At 36.9% G+C, this 14,754-nt stretch overlaps 1 protein-coding gene and 1 long non-coding RNA gene across 3 annotated transcripts in view; both read right to left on the bottom strand.

Annotated features, from left to right (window-relative positions):
* Positions 1-14,754, bottom strand: part of NKAIN2 (sodium/potassium transporting ATPase interacting 2) — a 1,040,630-nt gene that overhangs the window by 773,432 nt on the left and 252,444 nt on the right. The window lies entirely within an intron of this gene.
* On the bottom strand, positions 5,710-14,744 carry LOC143685157 (uncharacterized). The gene is made up of 3 exons (XR_013176420.1): positions 14,702-14,744; positions 9,827-9,926; positions 5,710-6,412 (listed from the first exon to the last, which is right to left on the bottom strand). It is a non-coding gene; the product is annotated as an uncharacterized LOC143685157 (long non-coding RNA).

Here is a 14,754-nt window from a genome sequence, read left to right as displayed (position 1 = left end):
TACTTTTGTTTTTCTAATTATTAAAAATTCCCAGAGCACAAATATCTGAAAAGAAAATACTACTTCTTCGAGAGTGCCATTATATTTAAAATGAAGACTTCTTTTTTATGCTGTCTTTTCTAATTTCATGTGAAAGCAACTAGAGTGGTACTTATTTTAGGGCAAAAGGGCTTCTAAAATTGTGAAATTTAGAATACAAGCTGTTTCTCCAAACTTCCGATGATGAATGAAAATGGTGAAATCTATTTGTGAGGCAGGTTTGATAATGTGCGATATATACGATAATCTAGGTGAAACAGTATTTCAAATGGATTTTATTGGAATTTAACCAAATATATAAATTTATTAATTCTAACTGAAAGGAAATATCCAAAGGCAAATTAAGAAAGATGATCTTCCTATAAGTTATATTCAAATACTCCACTAAGAGAAGTTTTCAGTCATTAGCTTAGTTTGGGTCCTTTCCATAGTGAGTGACAGAAACTCAGCAGAAACAAAGTGGCAGTGTTAGTTCTCTAACCAACCACAGGAACGGCAGCGATGGAGTGAGATAATTTGAACAAGAGACTTATAGCAGTTAGGACCACTTCTCATCTCTCATCCCCAGTTCCGGCAGCCTGAAAACGGGGAGGAAAAGCCCGCGTGTGTGCGCGTGTGAGTGTGTGTGTGTGTTTCTAGGACCTGCTCACTGTGGATAAGCAGCCCATTCCCTTGCTGATCTCTGTGGTCAGGGAAATGGGGTCATGAGATGAGATTAAACATCCCTTTCTGACCCTACAACTAGAGTGATGGGGAAGGAAGAACATCATTCAAAATGAGGAAAGGATTATCCCTAAAAGTCCTTGGGAGAAAGCACTGACTGGCATGCTTGCCAAATGTCATGAGTGGCCTAAAGGTGGTTGATTTTGCATTTTAGGTTCTCTCAATAATTGGGCCAATTGTTCTAACTTGCTTATCTCTCCTTATAACATGAGGAAAAAATTCATAATTTATTCACCATTTTTTAATAGGCACCCAATATCTGAGTAAAACATGCAAAATGAAATTTATTTGCCTGGGCAAACCCCTCCTCTACTACAAAGTTCTCCGGGTCTAAATCTTAATGTCCTATGTCTGGATATTTTCTCTTATTGTGGCCAGTGTGCCAATTTAATGACATATCTGAAATCCCTTACTTGATGCTTTGCCTTTATTCATTCAGTAACACATCCTTAAGAGGTGATACAATGTTACAGGGGAAAAGGCTTAAAGTGGGAAGACCTGGTTCTGAAACCTTACACTGATGTGATTTTATCCAAATTCCAATAACTTTCTCAACCTGATATATCTTTGGAATGCTGTTGTGAAAACATAGATAATGCATCTAAAATGAATTACCAAATATAAATGTTATTTCCCATGTATGAAAGTACTATAATAAGTACTTTTCTCCCATATTTATAATTATGTAGAATTATATAATTCTCCCATATTTAAAAATATCCCTTCTTCAAGTATCCTTAAATTTCTGACTTCCAGGCTTACTGATGTTCTCTGCATCCTTAGAGACTTTTCCATTTTCATGGGTTAACACTTCTAAACTTCTGAACTCACCATTCCTAGATGATCACAACTGCCACACTAATCCAGATTCAAAGCCACATGATTCTTGGCTTATTTTTCTCCTCAAGCCTGGTAGATTTACAGGCATAGTCTAATTTCTACAATCCTTCCAAACCTTACCACCGAGAGGAGACCATCCTCTGGAACCAAACTCAGTGGGCCAAATCCACTCCTGAGGCAAAGATATTCTGCATTAGGAGTGCATAGGGAACAGGTAATGGGCACTGCTTAAATGCCTCTCCTTGGAGGACAGCATGGAACCTAAATTTCTTTTATCAAGGAATTCAGAAACTTAAAAATGTAAGGAAACAGAAGCTAGAGGACCTGTTTCAGTAACTACTAAATGAATGCTGATGGCAGAGACAAAGAGGGGAAGAAGTGAGAGTAAAATTGTATTAGGTCTTTGCCTCAAACATTGTTCCACCTCCCATCTCGAGCTGCAAGCTCCCTCCTACTGTTTGGCATTTTCACCTGCTTACTTTATGTCATGCACATGCTGGCAGGGGCCTCAAATGTTAAATTTACAGAGTTACTCTTTTTTGCTCCTTCTCCCACCTCACCTGCTTTACTCCTCTCCCCTGTTCTCTCCCCCTTCCTTCTTCCCCCCTTCTCTTCTTACCACCCTTCCACAGCCGCCCTCCTTTCCAAATGTTCTGATCACTTGGTGTTCACTGCTCGCCCCTCCTTTCTGTTCCCTACATTTAATCCAGCAGAGTCAGAGACGAAGCAACATATCCAAGTCCTATATATCAATGCTTATTTCACTCCTGTTCTCTATTATAAGACTTTTTCTGAGTATTTCTCACCCCCGTGTTAAATGAGTATGGTCTTTATCATTCTCTGATACCTCTAAGTGGTTTTTGGTGGCTAACGTAAGGCATGCACTTTATTGTTCCACATGCTACAGTTCTTTGCACAAACAGTTTATCCTTTCTATTTCTGCATTTGGGTCTCTTCTACACATATTTATATCTTCTACACATATTTTACAACTCAGTTGTACCTATAAATCAGCAAAAAGTTTTAGGAATTTTACAAAATTCCTACTAGAAAACAGGATGTCCTACTAGAACGTAATGTTGAGGAGCACAGATTTTATATATATATGTAGGTATATGCATTATATATATATATAATATTTATATATATATGTAGGTATATGCACTATATATATAATATTTATATATATGAGCAGAGCACTCATTTTATTAATTTCTATAAATGCTGTATTAGGCTGTCCTTTATCAATAAGTGCAATTTCCTTTTAGTTAACCTCTTAATAAACCACTATAAATATTTAGTTTCTACTCTCCAGGAACTTTTGCTCTCTAGCAGAAATATTAAAAAAAAAATCAATGAAATTCTTAGAAATGTAAATATGCATGTATTCATGTATGTATAGCATATGTATAAATATTATATATATAGTGCATATACCTACATATATATATAAAATCTGTGCTCCTCAACATTACGTTCTAGTAGGACATCCTCTTTTCTAGTAGGAATTTTGTAAAATTCCTAAAACCTTTTGCTGATTTATATGTACAACTGAGTTGTAAAATATGTGTAGAAGAGACCCAATTGAGGTAATCTGGCAACAGGCAGCACAAATAAGGTAGCCTTATTTTTTTTTAATTTTTGATTACGCACAAACTGTTAGCATAAATTCTAGCCTCCCTTCTACCTGAGCTCACTAATGTCATTGCTTATGGCATTCTGACTAAGAACTGTTGTTTTAGAGGATGACCATGAAAATAATCATCCAAGCTGCTATAGGTATGGCTTCTTAGATCAGCTTTACAGTTTGGAATCAAATATCCATTTTCCATTTTTAATAAAATATGGATGAAATCATTATCTCTTTACTACTGCATCTTAAGCTATCATGTAATTTTATCATGTTTACTAATTCATTCACCCATTGATGTATATGGAGGGTGGATATTTTAACTTATAAATAATGCTGAATTGAACATATACTGCATGTTTCTTTAATTAGAAAATTTTTTGGTTTTGATTTTTGAACATCTTTTTGTTTGTAAAGGTCATTTATCTAAATAATTCATGCTCTTAAAGTAAAATGTTCAAATAATCAAATCCTGAACATGAAAATATACTTCTTTCTCTTATATTTGATAAAAACTTACTTAGAACTTAAAAAGATTTAGCATTGGAAAGTAAGAATAAAAACACAGTTTTACCGTTGAAAAGGGACTGTAAATGTATCTTCTTACTAGGGAAAGCATGTATAACTGCTAATGCATGTGACAAATGCAATTAAACAATTCCCATAACAGTATCTTCATGTAGCTAATACGATCAATGGATTATCTCTTTTATTTTCCATGAATAATTTGCAGAGTAAAACAGTGGGGTATTTCAAGATAGTAGGTCTCAAAGGTAGTTGAATCATACTCGGTAAGTAATTTATTGTAAACAGAAGATTTGGGGTACTACTATGAAGAAAAGTTAATGAAAATAAACAGACAATACACCAGAATATGAAATGGCACTGCCTCAATTACATATTTCCACAGAGTCCATCACTACTTATTCTTGTTTACCCAACTGAGAGCTTTGGGTAAAAGATCTTAACCCATTCTATCATTGTTGGAACTGATCAAAATAGTCAGGTCCATTTACGAGACATGGAATGACTTCAGCCTTGGCCTCCGTGGAATCACTGGACTGGTCTTACTCAATAAATGTAGAAGGAGATATAAAATTATGTCATGAATTAAAGTAATAAATTAAAAATGAAGTTTTAGTAAATTACACCTAAAATTAAACTTATAAGTATTGGAACGGGCTTTCAAATGGAATTAGAAAAGCTAAGTTTCAATGACTCCCTTCAAATTGCATACCTCTGACAAAGACCATCAGTGTATTTGAATCTCAGATTCTTGACCTTTAAAATGACCATCACAGGACCTACCTCAAAGAACTACCGTGAAGAGCAAACAATATATGTGTAAAAATTTTGTAAAATTCAATTGCTATACAAATAAAACTCTTGTTGAAATTATTGTTACTATTCCTGCAATGTTATTATACTTCAGGGAGGGATGAACCATCACCTCCCACCTAGCTCTTTGCTTTCAGCTTCCTCCTTTAGTGACTTCCGACAGCACCACACTCCCCCTACCCACAACTCCCGCCCCTAGAGAAACTAAATTCTGTAAGTTCTAGCTCCTTTTGGTCTTTGATTGGGTACCACTCACCCAAGGTTCCAGCAAAGCCAAAGGTCAAGTCATTTCATTCCCTCTAAATGGACTGAACCAATTCAAACAATTAATTTGGGGGTACTTCAACGTATCCCATTCTATAACTTGGCACCACAAATACTTGGTTTCTTGCTCAAGATATCTAATTGAGAAACATAATAAATGACCACTTGTAACACCATATAATGCTATTTCTCAAAGGCATTTATGAGTCTCGATTAATAAAAATTTGTTCTCTGTGAACTTTTAAATAGCAGTCACTGAAGTCAATAATAATCATTTTAACATAATACTTCATTCCTTTCTCCAAAAAGCTCCGAGCACCTGGGAGACATTATCTAATTAATCCTAATGCATGCAAAGAGGCTCTGAGGGAGTGTTTGGGAAGAAAAAAAATGTCTATAAAGTTCACCATCATTCTCATTAAAATATTATCTGCTCAAATGCATTGCAAAACACAAGCCTTTGGCCACAGGAATTCACTCATAATAATTTAAATAGCTTGTAAAAATAAAATGGATTTCTGTTCACAACTCTGATATGCTATAAATTTAATCCTTTAAATTAAATTATTTCAAAGGCATACATATCCTAGATACACAAGTTATTTTCATTCACATGTATTTCTTTTCCCCTACAAAGCAAAATGGCAAAAGAACAAATATTTAAATCTCAATCATCTGCAAAATTCCTAAAGCCTCTTGCAGATTTACAGCTGATGTTACACAGTGCTGGTCTTTGCAGAGTCTGTGTGATCTGAAAAACTGGGTTTTAAAAAATAGGAAAAATGAAAAGTCTGTGATCATTTTATTTAAGAAATATTGAATTTACATGAATTAATAGTGATATTATAAATTAAGGACTAAGGATACTTGTGAAAATAAAGAAGGCTAGCTTTTCTTCTTTGTGCTGACAGCAAGGGCACAAATTGATCATATTTTAGCTTCATTAACCGGAGAAAGTCAGGATACAGGATATAAAATGGGATTTCTTTGCCAATTTCTTTGTAAGGTAGAATGCTACAAGGAAACTCAGTGAGACCCAAGGCATGTTGAAAGGAACCTGCTGACCCATCTTTCTGTAGCCTAGCAAATATAGTAAGACTTGGGCAGAGTGATGCAAATACTAACCCTGCTCATTATTACACAACTGGGTGATATGGTCCAGGACCTTCTCTTTTTTCACTGGGAGCAAGATTATAGATTTGACTTATTCTGGACACACGTCATCCAGTGCCCTGAAAAGTTAGATTAAGTGAAATTCCCTTGCTATATGTTTAAACTACTATGAGACATTTTTAAAAAAGACTCGCCGCCCTTATAATGTATATTTCAATGCATTAGCCTTGTAAAGACTGTGTCAATGTATAAATGTCTATAAAATCATAAACTCCATAGGGCTAAGGATTATAGCTCACTCTTCTGTCCTAAATCAGGTCACTGTTGGCAAAGTATTTAATAAATGCCAACTGAGGGATGGATGGGGGATTTGGTAGACAGATAGAAGAATTAGCTGCATTTATTCACTTTGCTTCCCGGTCATCTTCAGAAGTCCAATTTAGCTCTGAGATGGCTGGTAGAGATCTGGAAGATAGAAAGGAGGGTCACAGGAGTTCCCAGAGACTCTCTTGTATCTTAAAGTATAGACTTGGGGATACCTTCATACACTGTTTTCCATTGAGAATGCATACAGCCCTATTTTTCATAATCATTTAGTATCATTTTTTGAGGACTTGAAATATGCTAGAAACCATACCAGGCCATGAACAAACAAGCGTCTGACTCAAAAAGAGGTATTCATAAAAGCGCTTATTTTAAATGCTGGAATTTCTACATGAATGAAAATAAAATCGAAAATTGACTCACAAGTTGCTAAGGCCATGAAAATTTAGAAACTAACATTTAAAAATTATGTCTAGGCAATAGGCACAATAAAAATGGTTTCAAACATATCCTGCATACTCTCTTCAAGAACATCTGAAAAATTCATCCTATAAGTCATGTATTAAGTGTTCCAGCCTTTAATGATCAATAAAGGCTAGAATACAGAGCCAACATGATTGAGAAATGCACTTAGGAAAGTTACACTAACAGCATTAAGTAGCCTGCTGTGTATCTACAAAAAAAATAATGCTTTTTCCTTTCTTTATTTTCCTTGTTGACAGATGAACTTTCCAATAATTCTTAATTTCAATATTGAAAACTGCTTTTAATCAATTGATACGTAGCACAGAGACTCAAAATAATTCACCAGAATTCAGAGCTCAGAAGGCATTTTATTCTCTTATGTATTTTCAATGTAACTGTCAGTCTTGTATAGAAGCCAACATTTCCACTGTTAGAAGGAAAGAGTGATCAGTGAGAAAGGAATGCTTACTGATACTGTCCTAAAAGTAGGCGGTGCAGGAAATTCTTCTTCAGATGTTTACCTATTTCCCAATCTCTTTATATAGGTCTACAGATGCCACTAATCATGCACACCAGAGTAGGTATCTCCAGGGCTCAGGATTGCCTCTCTTTGCTTCTTCTTAAATACATACACTCACCGAACCATCTCAGCCATCCTAACATCTTCTTCCACTGTTGATTTTCAGTTCTGTCTCCCAAGTCCAGATTTCTTCCTCTTTTCCCTCCATCTCTCTCTAATTCTGTTGGAGTAATTATTTCCCAGACATGCAACTGACCAAATGTTTTGGATTCAGAATACTTCCCTGGCTCCTCTCTAAATAAGTCCAGCCTCTATAGTGTGCCATATAAAAACGTATTCATAATCTGAACTTGGCCTGTTTTTATGAGCTAATCACTGTGCCTGCTTTACATTCCCAACGGAACTGCTTCAATTTCTGTAAATCACTACTTTTACCTTTGTACTTGCTCAAACCATGTTCCCTGGCTAGCATGTCCTCTCTTACCCTGTCCCAGCCAGTACCTCCTACTCATCTTAGAGCTAATTCTTCTTCCAAGAAGGAAGGTCTCCTTCTCAGAATCACATCAAGATAGAATCAGTAACTCAAATAGCAATTATCCTTTCATATTTCCCCATCAAGGCACCAGCGCATACCTCTGGTACATCAATTTTCACCCATCATGTTCCCTGCTTCAGCGTTGTCGTTTGCCCTTCACTTCCAATTCCTGAAAGTGAGATGATATATCCTGAAATATACTATTTTCTCCTTTCCCTCCTATATCTTTTTCACATTCTCTCTACAGTTCTCGATTGATTTTAAAGTACCGAGAAGTAAAAGAGCTTGAAGATAAAGTTATGATGGTAGGGGGCTGATCAGAATTCCAAAAATGTGTAAGAAGTGATAAAAAGAGCCATTCCATTTCTTATCAAAAATTCAAGTCTTCATTCAAACTGTAAATCATTTTCTTTTTATGTATTTTTGAATGACCATTCCAGTATATTTTCATGGATTTCAACATCTCATTTTGGCATAAATAGATTGGAAAATTCGTAAGATGTATATTCTTCAGTTACAGAATGGCACATAAGTCTAATCTGAATAGTTCTCATGTCTTTTCTGGTACTTCTTTCCATGCTGTCCTCAATTTGAGACACTTAACAGTCTCTGTGTTCCTACTACCACCTACATATTATTTATTCTCTTTCTACTTACTCTTGCTGTTCATAATGTAACAAAGAATCATTACTTTGGTTCAGGACTTACATATATATGTGGATAGCTATGTTTAGTTTTATATACTTGGTTACTTCTCATTTTCCACCAAGGCACCAATGAGTTTTTTAAGTACCACAAATCTAGATTATCCCATTTTCTTGAATGTATCAGTCAGTATAAAGAATAATTCTGTTAAATTTCCTTGACACAATCTTTAATCAGTCTTAGATATTTTGTTCACTGAAAATCACTTCAACTTATGGAACTACAAAATTTAGAAAATATGCTTAACGATTTTTAAGAAAGAAACTTGTTTTAGTATTATTGTTTGCTAAACATTCTCTTTGAAATATTTATGACCCAAGCAATCCTTAACCTGAACAAATTCTCAAAATGCCCTAAAAATCTGAATTGATAATATGATCGAGTCTCTTATTTTATGTTGTCACATTGTCTAGTTATCAAGCATGCTATTTAAACATACTATGTAATATATATAACATATATACTAATATGAATTGGTAATTTGAAGGATATAGATTGTAAAAACCACAAACTGTAAAATCTAATCTACTCTTTTTCTGATGAAAAAAGTCCTTTAGGATCATACAACACGTCAAAGACATCATTAGAACATCAGTCAACATTGAAATGCGTTTTTAAGATGAAAAATGATGAAGGTATTACAAATCTACTTGTCAAGACATTTTAATATGATAAAATATGCAATGCACAATATTAAGCAAAACAAGAAAACTGATCTAAATTTCTTATATCTTAAACAGGTAAAGTGTCTGAATGGGTGCACAGATAAAAACAAATGATAGGAAAATAGACCGAAAGAGTAAAAATCTCTGAGTAATGGGAGTGCAGTCTGTAAAAGACATTTCCTTCAAGGTCACAGAAGAAGTTTTTCAAGTATCAGGCTTATGAAAGACATAGTCAAAAGTAAAAACTTCACATGGGCCACAAAAATAGTTCTAGTACTAGAGTTAGGAAACTGTCTCCCAAAGCAAGGAAGAGCGTGAAGCTAACAATAATGAAGTTCCTGCTTCTAATGACAAGACCTTAGACATAAATAAGCCAATGCAAAGGGAGGCGTGAATAGTAAGGAACTGGAGGCTCTATTAAAAACTGGGCCTGATATGCGACTTCTGCAATTTATATCCTGTTTGTGTGAATGACCCAAGTTGACCTCTTCGAATGTCTCTAATCCCACTGCCTCTACTTATAAGAGGGATGAATCTTTCCAAAGACCAAATACAAGGGAGGATTACTAACGGAGCACACAGCGAAGGGATTTCACTTAGTCCAACTGACCAGAGCAGTGCAGTAGGGGTGTCTAGAATGAGAAAATACATCATACTGTACTCACCGAAATTTAAGAGACGATCCTGAAGGACATCCTGCAGTGACACTCTTTGATGCAAGGGTGACCCCTCACTTCATCTGGTGCACCGCCAACCAAATCATTCCTGAGGGAAAATGCCCTGGACTCTAAGCAGGAAAATGTCTGGTGACTCTCCTTCCCTGTACAGCAGCAAATCAATGGCACTTTTTCCTTTTCAAAGAGCCTGATAGGTGGGTAACTTATTTTATTTTATGGACCTGTTGGTGGCTTCATTTACACTGTTTAACTTCTTTAAAAAATAATAAATATGAAGCACACATCACATCACTAAATATTCCATTTTATTTTAAATTAATTTTTGTAAATTATGCTTTAAGAAATTCCAATTAACATTGATTTATGCTGGGATATTTCAGCAATGATTGAATGGAAGGAAAGGATGTCAAACCATCAACGCACAGAAAAGTTGTAAGGAACGGAGGAGTGGTACTTTAGAAAGACTTTTTTAGTGGAGCAGAAGACTGGAAAACCAGCCTGGGCTAAATCAAGCCAATAGTAAGGATCGTAATGATTTTGAATGTGTGATGTACGTGAAAGGTGCTTCTAGATACAGACGATATTTTCCAGAACTAAAGGGCACAAGGACATCCAATGATAGCTCTATAAAACTATGTAAGTTTTACTTAATTAAAGTTGTACTGGAAATATATTGGAGAGATTTGCAGGCCAGCCTGACTATGCAATCACGCAGTTATGACATATGGGTAGGGTTGTATGATGGCTGAGTGGAGGGCATCACTGTTATCCTGTCTCATGATATATGTTACTTATGTTAATGTGACTTTAGCATTTAAAACAAAAGCAAACCCAGCTTGAGCTTACTTTCATCCCTAGGAAACTAAGGAACCATGAATTTTTAGAACCTTACTGTTCTTTGTACATAGGTAGGCACGTATGTAGGTTGTTTTAAAGAGTGGATAACATGATTCTTGGGATGACGACTTCCTGAAAAATGCAGCATGCTCTGGTTTGGTCAGATTGGCTGCGTGGACACGTTTAAGGATTATGTATAGGGAAGGGAAGCCATCACTGCTGTAGACAGACAAAAACTTATCAAGGGCTCTAATACCCTAAGCCCCCTGCTGTGAGGAAAACATGCACATATCCCTCACTGGAGAAGTAACCAGCACCCTGGGCAAACATGCTAACTGGTCTCCATTGAAAGCCCGGCAAGCAGAATATTGAACAAAACTACAAGATTTTACAATATACAGTTGCAATTGAATTCAGGACTACAGACTTAGTGTTTTAGAACCCTCATTAAATTAAATAGCGAATATTACAATAATTACAGTGCCTCAAGGTTGTGCCAAGCATGCCACATGAGTTATCTCATTTTATCCTCAACCTTGCACTGACCCTTTATGAATAAGTTCACCACTTTTAAAAGTAGCACCATATTGGGAATAATAACTTTGATTAAGCTGAGGATGTGGCTTAATATCTGTGCTGGTTTGAAGCTGTTACGTACCCCAGAAAAGCCATGTCCATTTTTCCTGATCCTATCTTATGGGGGAAGCCAAGTTTCTTTTAAACCTGATTCAAATATTGTGGGGTGGAAACTTTGATTGGATTGCTTCCATGGAGCTGTGACACACGCAATTGTGGGGACATAACAGCTTCAAACCAGCACAGATAAATGAAATGGAGATATGACTCTGCCCATTCAAAGTGGGTCTTAATTAGCTTACAAGAGTCCTTCAAAAGAGGAAATATTTTGAAGAAAGTTCAAAGGCAACCAGAGATGCAGACATTTGGAGATGCTTGGAGTGCTGACAGAGAACAGATACCTAGACAAGGATGTTCGGAGATGCAGAGCCCAACAGATGTTAATACATACCTTCCATGAGATGCTCAGCGAGCCAGAATCCAAAGTTGTGTCCTGGAGAAGCTAAGCAAAGACCCACAGATGCTCAGAGAGGAAACTACTGACATTTTAATCTGGAAGCAATAGAATCAGGAACAAGGACCAGCAGACACCAATGTACTTTCCTGTGTGACAGACATTGGCCTTTCTTGAGTCAAGATATCTTTTTCTGGATGCCTTTGTTTGGACATTTTTAAGGCCTTAGAACTGTAAACTTATAACTTAATCAATTCCCTTTTTAAAAGCCACTCCATTTCTGGTATATTGCATTCCAGCAGTATTGACAAACCAAAACAACATTATTTTGAGTATCCTGAGAAATATCCCCACTCAGGAGCAAGAAGTGGAAATCAGCCACAGTAGGATGGTGTGGATATGACCTGATGAGTACAGGTGGATCCAAAAAAGTATAAAGTTCATGAGGTAAGTGGGGTTGGGAAGTCTGATGATTAATCCTACAAAAATGTCAAGAATGCCTGACATTGATGAAATACAACTGACTACTGATATCCAATACCATGTCACCATGAAAGGACCAAAATGTACCTGAAACACAAAGTTAAGCCCAGAAGGCTTGCATTAATATTAATTCAGAAGATTGGTGTTCTAGTTTGCTAGCTGCTGGAATGCAACATACCAGAAACAGAATGGCTTTCAAAAAGGGAAATTTAATAAGTTTCTAATTTACAGTTCCAAGGCGGAGAAAATGTCCCAATTAAAACAAGTCTATAGATACATCTAATCAAAGGCATCCAGGGAAAGATACCTTGGTTCAAGAAGGCTGATGAAGTTCAGGGTTTCCCTCTCAAGTGAGAAGGGACATGGTGAAAACAGTCACAGTTTCTCCCTCGGCTGGGAGGGCACATGGCAAGCATGGCGTCATCTGCTAGCTTTCTCTCCTGGCTTCCTGTTTCATGAAGCTCCCCGGGAGGTATTTTCCTTCTTCATCTCCAAAGGCCGCTGGCTGGCAGACTCGCTGCTTCTCATGGCTATGACGTTCTGCTCTTTCAGAATCTCTCCTCCTCTTCAAAATGTTTCCTCTTTTTATAGGATTCCAATAAACTAACCAAGACCCACCCAAATGGGTGGAGATACCTCTCCACCTAATCCATTTTAACAACCACTCTTGATCACTCAAGATTACATCAGGATCAAATCAAGATGTAACTCCCTAAATCACATCTCCAGGGAGATGATCTAATTACAGTTTCAAACATACAGTACTGAATAGGGATTAGAAGAAATGGCTGCCTTTACAAAATGGGATTAGGATTAAAATATGGCTTTTCTAGGGTACGTACATCCTTTCAAACCAGCACAACTGGGATCCTGAGAACTGGGTAGGGAAGGGGAAATGTTTTGGGGTCTGCCCAAATGAGGAATAACACCCATTCCCAGGCAAGCCAGTGCTTTATTATTTCTATTACAATGAGACAATAATTGTTGGGTACCAAGAGACAGACTGGTCAGAGGGCTTTACTCTTCATTCCTGTTAAACCCAATGCCAATAAATAGGAAGTATTATTTTAACTGCCTCTGTCCTTTGCTTAAAGAAGGAATAAGTCACTATCCAAAATATCTTTGGCACCAGAGTTGCTAATGTTCATTGAGTCTGAAGGTGGATGACAAATGGCTTGCCTGTATTTACAGCAGAGCTTCTGAAGGCACAGTGCACTAAACAGGGGAAAAACTATAATTCCTACATCACTTTCCTTGGTGGGACACTGTGGGTCAATGACAACACTCTTAATACATTAAGCTTGCTCTTTAACTAGACATTTATAGGATAAATTCTCCTCCATTCTTTATTCTGCCCTATAATTTACTTCTGCTACATTTTTTATAACTGTAGAAAACAGGAAGCTTACATCAACTCTAATAATCTGGTACACCACATGGGATTTGCAGATGACATCAATCAATGTCACTTGTTGAAAACACAGTCTGTCTTTAGCACGGGGTACGAGATCTGGGAGGCTCTAGATTGAACAGTGCAATCACAATCCATTAAAAATGTGGTTCCTGTGAGAAGGAAAAAGTGTCATGTGGCAAATCCGAAGACACCATGCCTCCCAAATTGGATGTTTCTGAAGGTCTTCCATATCACAAAGTAATCCGGCTGTAAAGCTTTAAGAAGAAAGTCCATCATGGAGAAACAGAAGAAGAATAGGTAACTGACCTTTTGCTTCAGATCTGATGTTGATCATATGAGCTCTGTTTTGTCTGGCACACAGAAGGACCATTTGCTAAAACAGGGCTGTTCTAGTTTACTAGCTGCCAGAATGCAATATACCAGAAACAGAATGGCTTTTAAAAGGGGGAATTTAATAAGTTGCTAGTTTACAGTTCTAAAAGATACCTTGGTTCAAGAAGGCTGATGAAGTTCAAGGTTCCTCTCTCAAGTAAGAAGGCACACAGTGAACACAGTCAGGGCTTCTCTCTCAGCTGGAAGGGCACATGGAGAACATGGCATCATCTGCTAGCTTTCTTTGGTTTCTGGTTTCATGAAGCTCCCCAGGAGGTGTTTTCCTTCTTCATCTCCAAAGGTTGCTGGCTGGCAGACTCTGCTTCTCGTGGCTATGTCGTTCTGCTCTGCTCTTTCTGAATTTCTCATTCTCTAAAATGTGTCCTCTTTTATAGGACTCCAGAAACTTATCAAGACCCACCCAAATGGGTGGAGACATGTCACGTAATCCAGTTTAACAACCACTCTTGATTAAATCACATCTCCGGGGAGATGATCTGATTATAGTTTCAAACACACAGTATTGAATAGGGATTATTCTGTCTTTATGAAATGGAATTTAGATTAAAACATGGCTTTTCTAGGGGACATATATCCTTTCAAACCAGCATAAGGGCTGACTTTTTTTAACAGCTTAATGTACCCCTGTCATCATGACGGTTACCCTATTCTACTCTACCCCTTGCTAGTTTGTCAGCAAGCAAGTTAAAGATAGCTAGTACAGCACCTGAGCATTCAGCTGCTGCATTCCCAAGTTCATGTGGTAGAATCTTCTCTCAG

The sequence above is a fragment of the Tamandua tetradactyla genome, chromosome 5, assembly GCF_023851605.1.
Source record: "Tamandua tetradactyla isolate mTamTet1 chromosome 5, mTamTet1.pri, whole genome shotgun sequence".
NCBI lineage: Eukaryota > Metazoa > Chordata > Mammalia > Pilosa > Myrmecophagidae > Tamandua > Tamandua tetradactyla.
Note: the sequence above shows the minus strand (reverse complement) of the source record. Positions and strands in the feature narration are given on the sequence as shown.